At 50.1% G+C, this 6,619-nt stretch overlaps 1 pseudogene; it reads right to left on the reverse strand.

The window, feature by feature from the left end:
* Positions 1-4,241: 4,241 nt before the first annotated feature.
* LOC124694548 lies at positions 4,242-6,402 on the reverse strand (annotated as a pseudogene).
* Positions 6,403-6,619: the final 217 nt, after the last annotated feature.

Consider the following 6,619-nt stretch of genomic DNA (forward strand, 5'->3'; position numbering starts at 1 on the left):
ATTGTTGCTATTTGAAGAACTTGCTCTCCCCCTTGATTTCTCCAACCATTCTTGCTCATATTTGAGGATTTGAGAGAGGAGATCTAGATCTACACTTCCACCAAACCATTTCTTCTCTAAGTGAGGGAATCTCTTGGGATCTAGATCTTGGAGTCGTTGGTTGACTTTCCCCTTGTTCTTCCTCTCCAATCTCATCCTAGCATTCGTTGCTTTGGTGGGATTTGAGTGTGAAGGACTTGAACACCTCCGGTGTTCTTGCTTTGCATCATTGCATAGTGTTGAGCTCTCCACCACGATTTGTTCGAGTGAGAGACCGTGAGCTTGTTACTCTTGGAGGGTGACCTCCTAGTTGGCTTGGTGATTGGTGCTCCGGTGATCTCTTCAAGAAGATTGTGAAGAGGCCCGGGCTTCTCCTTCGTGGAGCTTGTGAAGTGGTTGTGGAGCTTGCCATCTCCGGAGCGGAGGAAAAGCTAACCATAAGGAAAGGGCCATTATCCTTCGTGGGTGTGGTTCGGAGAATAGGGTGAGCCTTCGTGGCGCGGGAATCCTTCGTGGGACCTCCACTCCTCCAAACGTGACGTACCTTGTTGCAAAGCAAGGGAACACGGGAATACATCCTCGTCTCCGCGTGCCTCGGTTATTTCTATACCCGAGCTCTCTTTCCTTGTGATAGCCATCGTGCTTGAAGTACATATATCTTGCTATCACTTGTGCTACATATATCTTGTGCCTATCTTGCTTAGCTCTAGTCGCTATTGTTACACTTAGTTGAGCTTAGCATATTTAGGGTTTGTGCTTGTAAACTAAACGATAGTTTAATTCCGCATTATTACAAGACAAATCCGTAAGAGTTTTTAATTGCCTATTCACCCCCCCTCTAGGCGACATCTCGATCTTTCACTATGAGCTCGCGAGATTGCCGATTCGGTACCTAGGGCTCCAGTTGGCTCTCAGGTGCCTATCTAAGGCTGAGTGGCAGCCGCTACTGGACCAGGTGATCAAGTGCGTGCCTGCATGGCAAAGAGGGCTCATCGGGAGAGAAGGGAGGCTAGTACTGATTAACTCAGTGGTCGCAGCTAGAGCGGTGCACCAAATGGTGGCGGCGGAGGCTCCAGTGTGGCTATTGGAGGACATAAACAGGTGAATGAGAGCTTTCTTTTGGGCTGGCAAGGACGAGGTCCAAGGGGGGCAATGCCTAGTGGCGTGGAGGAGTATATGTAAGCCTAAGGAGTTTGGTGGATTGGGAGTGAAGGACTTAAGACTGCAAGGCCTCGCACTGAGAGTGAGATGGATGTGGCTCAGACGCACGGATCCGGAGAGGCCTTGGCAAGGATTACCCGGATTGAATGATCCAGATGTGGCGGGAGTGTTCCAGAGTCTGGCTCGCTTTAGCGTGGGAGATGGGCGGTTGACCTATTTCTGGAGAGACCGTTGGATTAGTGGATACAGTGCGGAAGAGCTGGCACCGGAAGTCTTTGCAAAGGTAACCTCTAGGAGGAAAAACTCTCGCTTGGTGGCGGAGGCTTTAGACGGGGACGTTTGGATAGACGACATACCCAGAGAGATGACGGCTGAACTTTGGAGGCAATGCCTGAGACTATGGGAGGCTGTAGAAACAGTGGAGAGAGATGTCTCCAGGTCAGACCATATATCCTGGAAAGGCGCTGAGTCGGGAGCATACACGGGGAAAAGTGCACCTATGAGATGCTTTGCCAAGGGAGTGTAAGATGGAGCATGGGCAGACCGGTATGGGGTTCCTTCACGCCCATGAAATGCAAGATCTTCGCATGGCTGGCTTTGAAATACCGTCTGTGGACTTCAGACAGGAGAGCGAGACACGGGCTGCAGGAGCTTCCGGATGCATGTTACACATGCCTGCAAGACGAGGACAATGTTGACCATATGCTTGTCTTATGCCCATATGCGAGACAGGTTTGGTGCAGGGTTCTTCACAGTGCGGAGTTACGAATCGCCGACCAAGGATTCACCGAAAATCTGGAGAGATGGTGGACTGAGGCCCGCAAGCGACTGAGGAGGGTTGACAGGAAGCTCTTCGACACCATGGTGATCAGTACGGTATGGACGCTCTGGAAGCAGCGGAATGCGAGAGCTTTCGGAAACGACAGGGAGTAGAAGACGGTGGAGCAAATGGTGGACCAAATCAGAGATGATTTTCACCTTTGGGAGAGGGCCAAGAGAGGAGGGAGGCTAGATATAGTGAGAGAGTATGCCTAGGCAGAGTGGTGGTGTGTGTGTCCTCAGTACCTTGGTGTTGTTTCTTGTATATTGTGACGCTCTTTCCTTCTATAAAGATAAGGCATGTTTTGCGCGTGCTCTCGAAAAAGAAAAATGAATTAAAAAGGAAGAGGTTCCATGAGGTTCCGGTACAGCGACATGGCCATCGCCACTGATAACTTCTCAGACGGCAAGAAGCTCGGACAAGGAGGCTTCGGCTAGGTGTACAGAGAACGAGGTACTCATCGTCCACAAGCTGACAGCGGCAGTCTCGACATGCATGTCTATAGCACCAAGGATGATGCGCTTCATAGTCGGTTAGGCACGTGACATCCGATAGATGAGAACTAGGATATCATATCGATGTATGATTGCTTTAGGCTTTTAATTGACCGTTTGATTTTCGGGTACCTACATGTATGAGACTGTTCTCGGATTAGGCTGTACTCTTCTCTACCTAAACCAGGAGTGGGAACAATGCGTCCGGCATAGGTTGCAGGGGAGGAGATGCAGTGGCGGGAGGGGGTCGCCCGTCGCCCCACATAGAATTACCTGGACTAATACTTATGTGATGACTAACGTACTAAGAAATAGTAAAATTCAACTACTCCCTCCGATTCATATTAATTGACTTCAATATGTATGTATTTAGAACTAAAATGTATCTAGATACATCCACATTAGAATCAATTAATATGAACCGGAGGGAATACGTTGGATAGTTCACAGCCCTTTCCAGTTCTAAACCACTATATCCACTCATTCAATGCTCCCGTCACGCTTTCTGCCATGCCAGCTTAGTCGTCCTAGTTGGCTTAGCGGGCTGCTGCTCTGAAGACATCAAAGATGATTGCTTGCTACAATTTTCACTTTTCCAATAAAACTGACCTACATATTTTGATTTGTTTTTTTCCTTTGATGTAAATACATGTAACTCAAAGAAGTGAGGCTAGCTAATTTAGTTAGAAAAGTGGATGTACAACCCAACCACTCGGGTTCCTTGAGGATGCAGATTTTGGTTCTTACTATTAAAAAACATTGTAGGGCTTCCCCTACCGTACTCCTTTTAAAAAAAGTACATGTAACTCAAGGGTTTTGAATTATCTACACACTACTCCATCTTAGATGATAATGCATTATTAATTCATTTCCTATAATGTAGAACAAATATCTTTATTTATGTCTCTTATATTATTCATTTATGTTGTTATAAATCACAAATTGATATCTCTAGAGTGTACAATTAAATAATTTTGCACAGACATCTTATTCGAAAGGACATTTTTATTATGCTAAGTAACTTGGAGTGATCGTTTTTTCCATTGTGTTATCTCATTGTTGTACCAACACGAGCACAAATGCATAATATTGCTAAGGTATTGGGTATTCTAGATTAACTTACTTTTGCTAGGTGCTTTTCCCGACTGAAGATATGTTTTTTTTCCTTCCTGCTCCTAAAGTATTTGTAATAACTCAGTTAAAGAAAATAGAGATGAAAGAGAGCTATAGCGCGCTTTATTGTTTAGCTGATATCCATAGTTCTAGGGTTATTTACCAAGTTACCTAGTATGCAATGTTCCTGTCCATGATACAGAAAAGGGAGCCTTTTTTTCACTTAACACTTGACTATGTTTATACATGCTTGACTATTCCAAGCGCATTAGGTATTGCCTTACATTTGTTCTTTTTTGTTCACAACTTCTCAGTTTAGTAAGGAAAACCTTCAGAAATGAAATGCTCATAAGAAATGAAATGCTCATAGGAATATGGTCATGGATAGGAATAATGCAGTGCTGATCTTACCCCTGGCACGACTCTAGATACATGCATAACTGGTTCTACTCTTTTTCGACGGTGAACTTGACAACCCAGCATAAACCATGAGTATACACTAGCACAATTATCTTATAACAAGGCAAGAAGTCCTGTATAATCTAGTAGAAAAAAGAAAACAAGAGAAGTAGTGTCAGAGTAAATAGTTCAGCAAAAAAAAAAAGACGTTGGTGTCAATCTTGGTTGTGTGGTTGCTGCGTTGTTGCTGCCAGCGATGATGTGGAAGTGCCCCCGCTGCTGCTGTTGCCCCCTGTCACGGTCGAGGATGTGCAACTACTCGTGCCCACCGGTGGCATGTAATTTGCCGCCGGCATCGTCACAGGGAGGTTCGGCAGCGGCGCCTCGAACCGCAACACGTTGACGGCCTGCCTGACGGAAGGTCTCAGTTTCAGATCAAGCTGAGAGCACCAGAGCCCGACGAGCATCACGCGCTCCATCTCTCGAGCGTCGAACTCGCCGCTCAGCCGTGCATCGGCGGCGTCTAGGATCCTACCCCTGCTATAGAAGTTCCAGACCCACTGAGCCAGGTGAACCGTGTCTTCCTCCTTCTCAGCTACCACTACAGGCCGCCGGCCGCACGCGATCTCGAGGAGGACGACGCCGAAGCTGTATATGTCCGACACGGCGTTGGTCCTGCCGGTGATCATGCATTCCGGGTCCATGTATCCCATCGTGCCTGCGGCAACCGTCGTCCATGACTTTGCTCGGTCGCGCTCAACAAACCTGGCAAGGCCGAAGTCGCCGAGCTTGGCATTGAACGCGGCGTCCAGCATGATGTTGCTTGGCTTGATGTCCCTATGGATGACGCACTGCTCCCAATCCTGGTGTAGGTATAGAAGGGCAGAGCCTAATCCGAGCACAATCTCGTACCTGACTGACCATGGGAGCACAGCGTTGTTGGTTATCGCCGTAATCGTAGAGGTGGGTGTCGAGGCTGCCGTTCGGCATCAGCTCGTAGACGAGGAGCAGATCGCCGCCAACGTGGCACCAGCCGATGAGCTGCACGAGGTTCTTGTGCCGGAGCCTGCTTATGACCCTAACCTCTGACGCGTACTCCTTCCTCCCCTGCTTGGAGCCCTTGGAGACTCGCTTGATGGCAACAGGAAGGTTCAGGTCGTTCAGGAATCCTCTGTACACGGAGCCGAAGCCTCCTTCTCCGAGCTTGTTACCATTGGAGAAGTTGTTGGTGGCAAGGACCAAGTCGTTGTAGTGAAACCGCCTGGGTCCGGTCCCCTTCTCGAAGTCGTCTTCCATGGCCTGATCAACGTCAAATAAGTTGCCCTCTTCTGACCCTTGTTCTGTCGCTTCCTCGCGGATTTTAGCCTGCTTTTGCCGTCGCCGCCGTAGAAGGAACCAGATCAACAAGCCAGTAGCGATCAAGAGCGACACGGATCCGGCAGAAACTCCGATCATAAGCCCAGTTCTTCGACTTGGAGGAGGTGATGACGGCTCTGCTGGTCCTCCTGGAGACGACGACGGCGGCTGTGCCAACGTGCTGTCCTTACAGAACACGTTGTTACCATACCCCACCTGGAGCATGTCGCAGTACCTCTTGTAGTACCGGACACCGTCCTGGGCGGACTGGGAGGTCGTGCCGCACTCCACCCCGCCGTTGAGGATGTAGGCGGTCATGCCGTACCCGGGCAGCAGCCCGGCGTCGCGATCCTGGGCGGACGGCGTCCAGTTGCCCGTCATCACGGCATGGCATGACGGATACGGTGGCTGCGCCGTCGTCCAGAACCAGATGGCAGTCTCGAATGAGACGACGGCATCGGTGGACACCAGGTCCGGGTTGCCCAGCAGGTCCAGCCCCAGCGCTTTCCCTGCTAGCCGGTAGTTGTCCTCGCTGTGAATGATGGTAATTAAACTGTGCATTAGTATGCTGGGAGCTGCACTGAATTCAGATAATCTTGCGAAAAATGCTGGTTAGAAATCAAGTGCCAAGTGAAACTAGAACGGAGAGAAATTGGGAGCATGATCTTACGTGGACAGTTGTATGGGGCCTCGGCCGTAGTACGGCGCGCTGGTCGGGTTCACCTGTTTCACAAAGCAGTAAGCTGTCGTCAAGTGGGAGGTCTGCCCGAAGAAGGCGGCGAGCTCACGCCGGCGAGTCTCCTCGTCGCCGACGGTGCCAAAGGCAGGGAACTTGCTGGCGGCCTTCACGAACGCATCGTAGGTGTAGAGCGAGCCGCCCTCGCAGCCGGACTGGTTGCGCCCGCTCGCCACGTAATCGAACGTCTCCCGCGTGATGATCGACGACACGTTGGCCTGCTGCCCGCCGGCCGCCACGACCAGCGCGGCGCCGGTGAAGGCGAGCAGCCAAAAGGCTCTCATGCGTAAGCCTGCTCTTGGCCCGGGACTGGCTTGTGAGCGAGAAGAAAGAAGCGTCGTGTGTGATGTGAACCGCGCGCGGAGTGAGAAAAACCGTTGCCCAAGGTTTTGTACTCCTTGCTTCTTGGGACACGCGACGGCGGCTCCATACTTCTCTCTTTTTTTCCACGTCGTCTGGTCAAAACACAATGTACTGGTTGGATTCTGCTACCGTGGCCGC

The sequence above is a fragment of the Lolium rigidum genome, chromosome 3, assembly GCF_022539505.1.
Source record: "Lolium rigidum isolate FL_2022 chromosome 3, APGP_CSIRO_Lrig_0.1, whole genome shotgun sequence".
Taxonomy (NCBI): Eukaryota; Viridiplantae; Streptophyta; class Magnoliopsida; order Poales; family Poaceae; genus Lolium; species Lolium rigidum.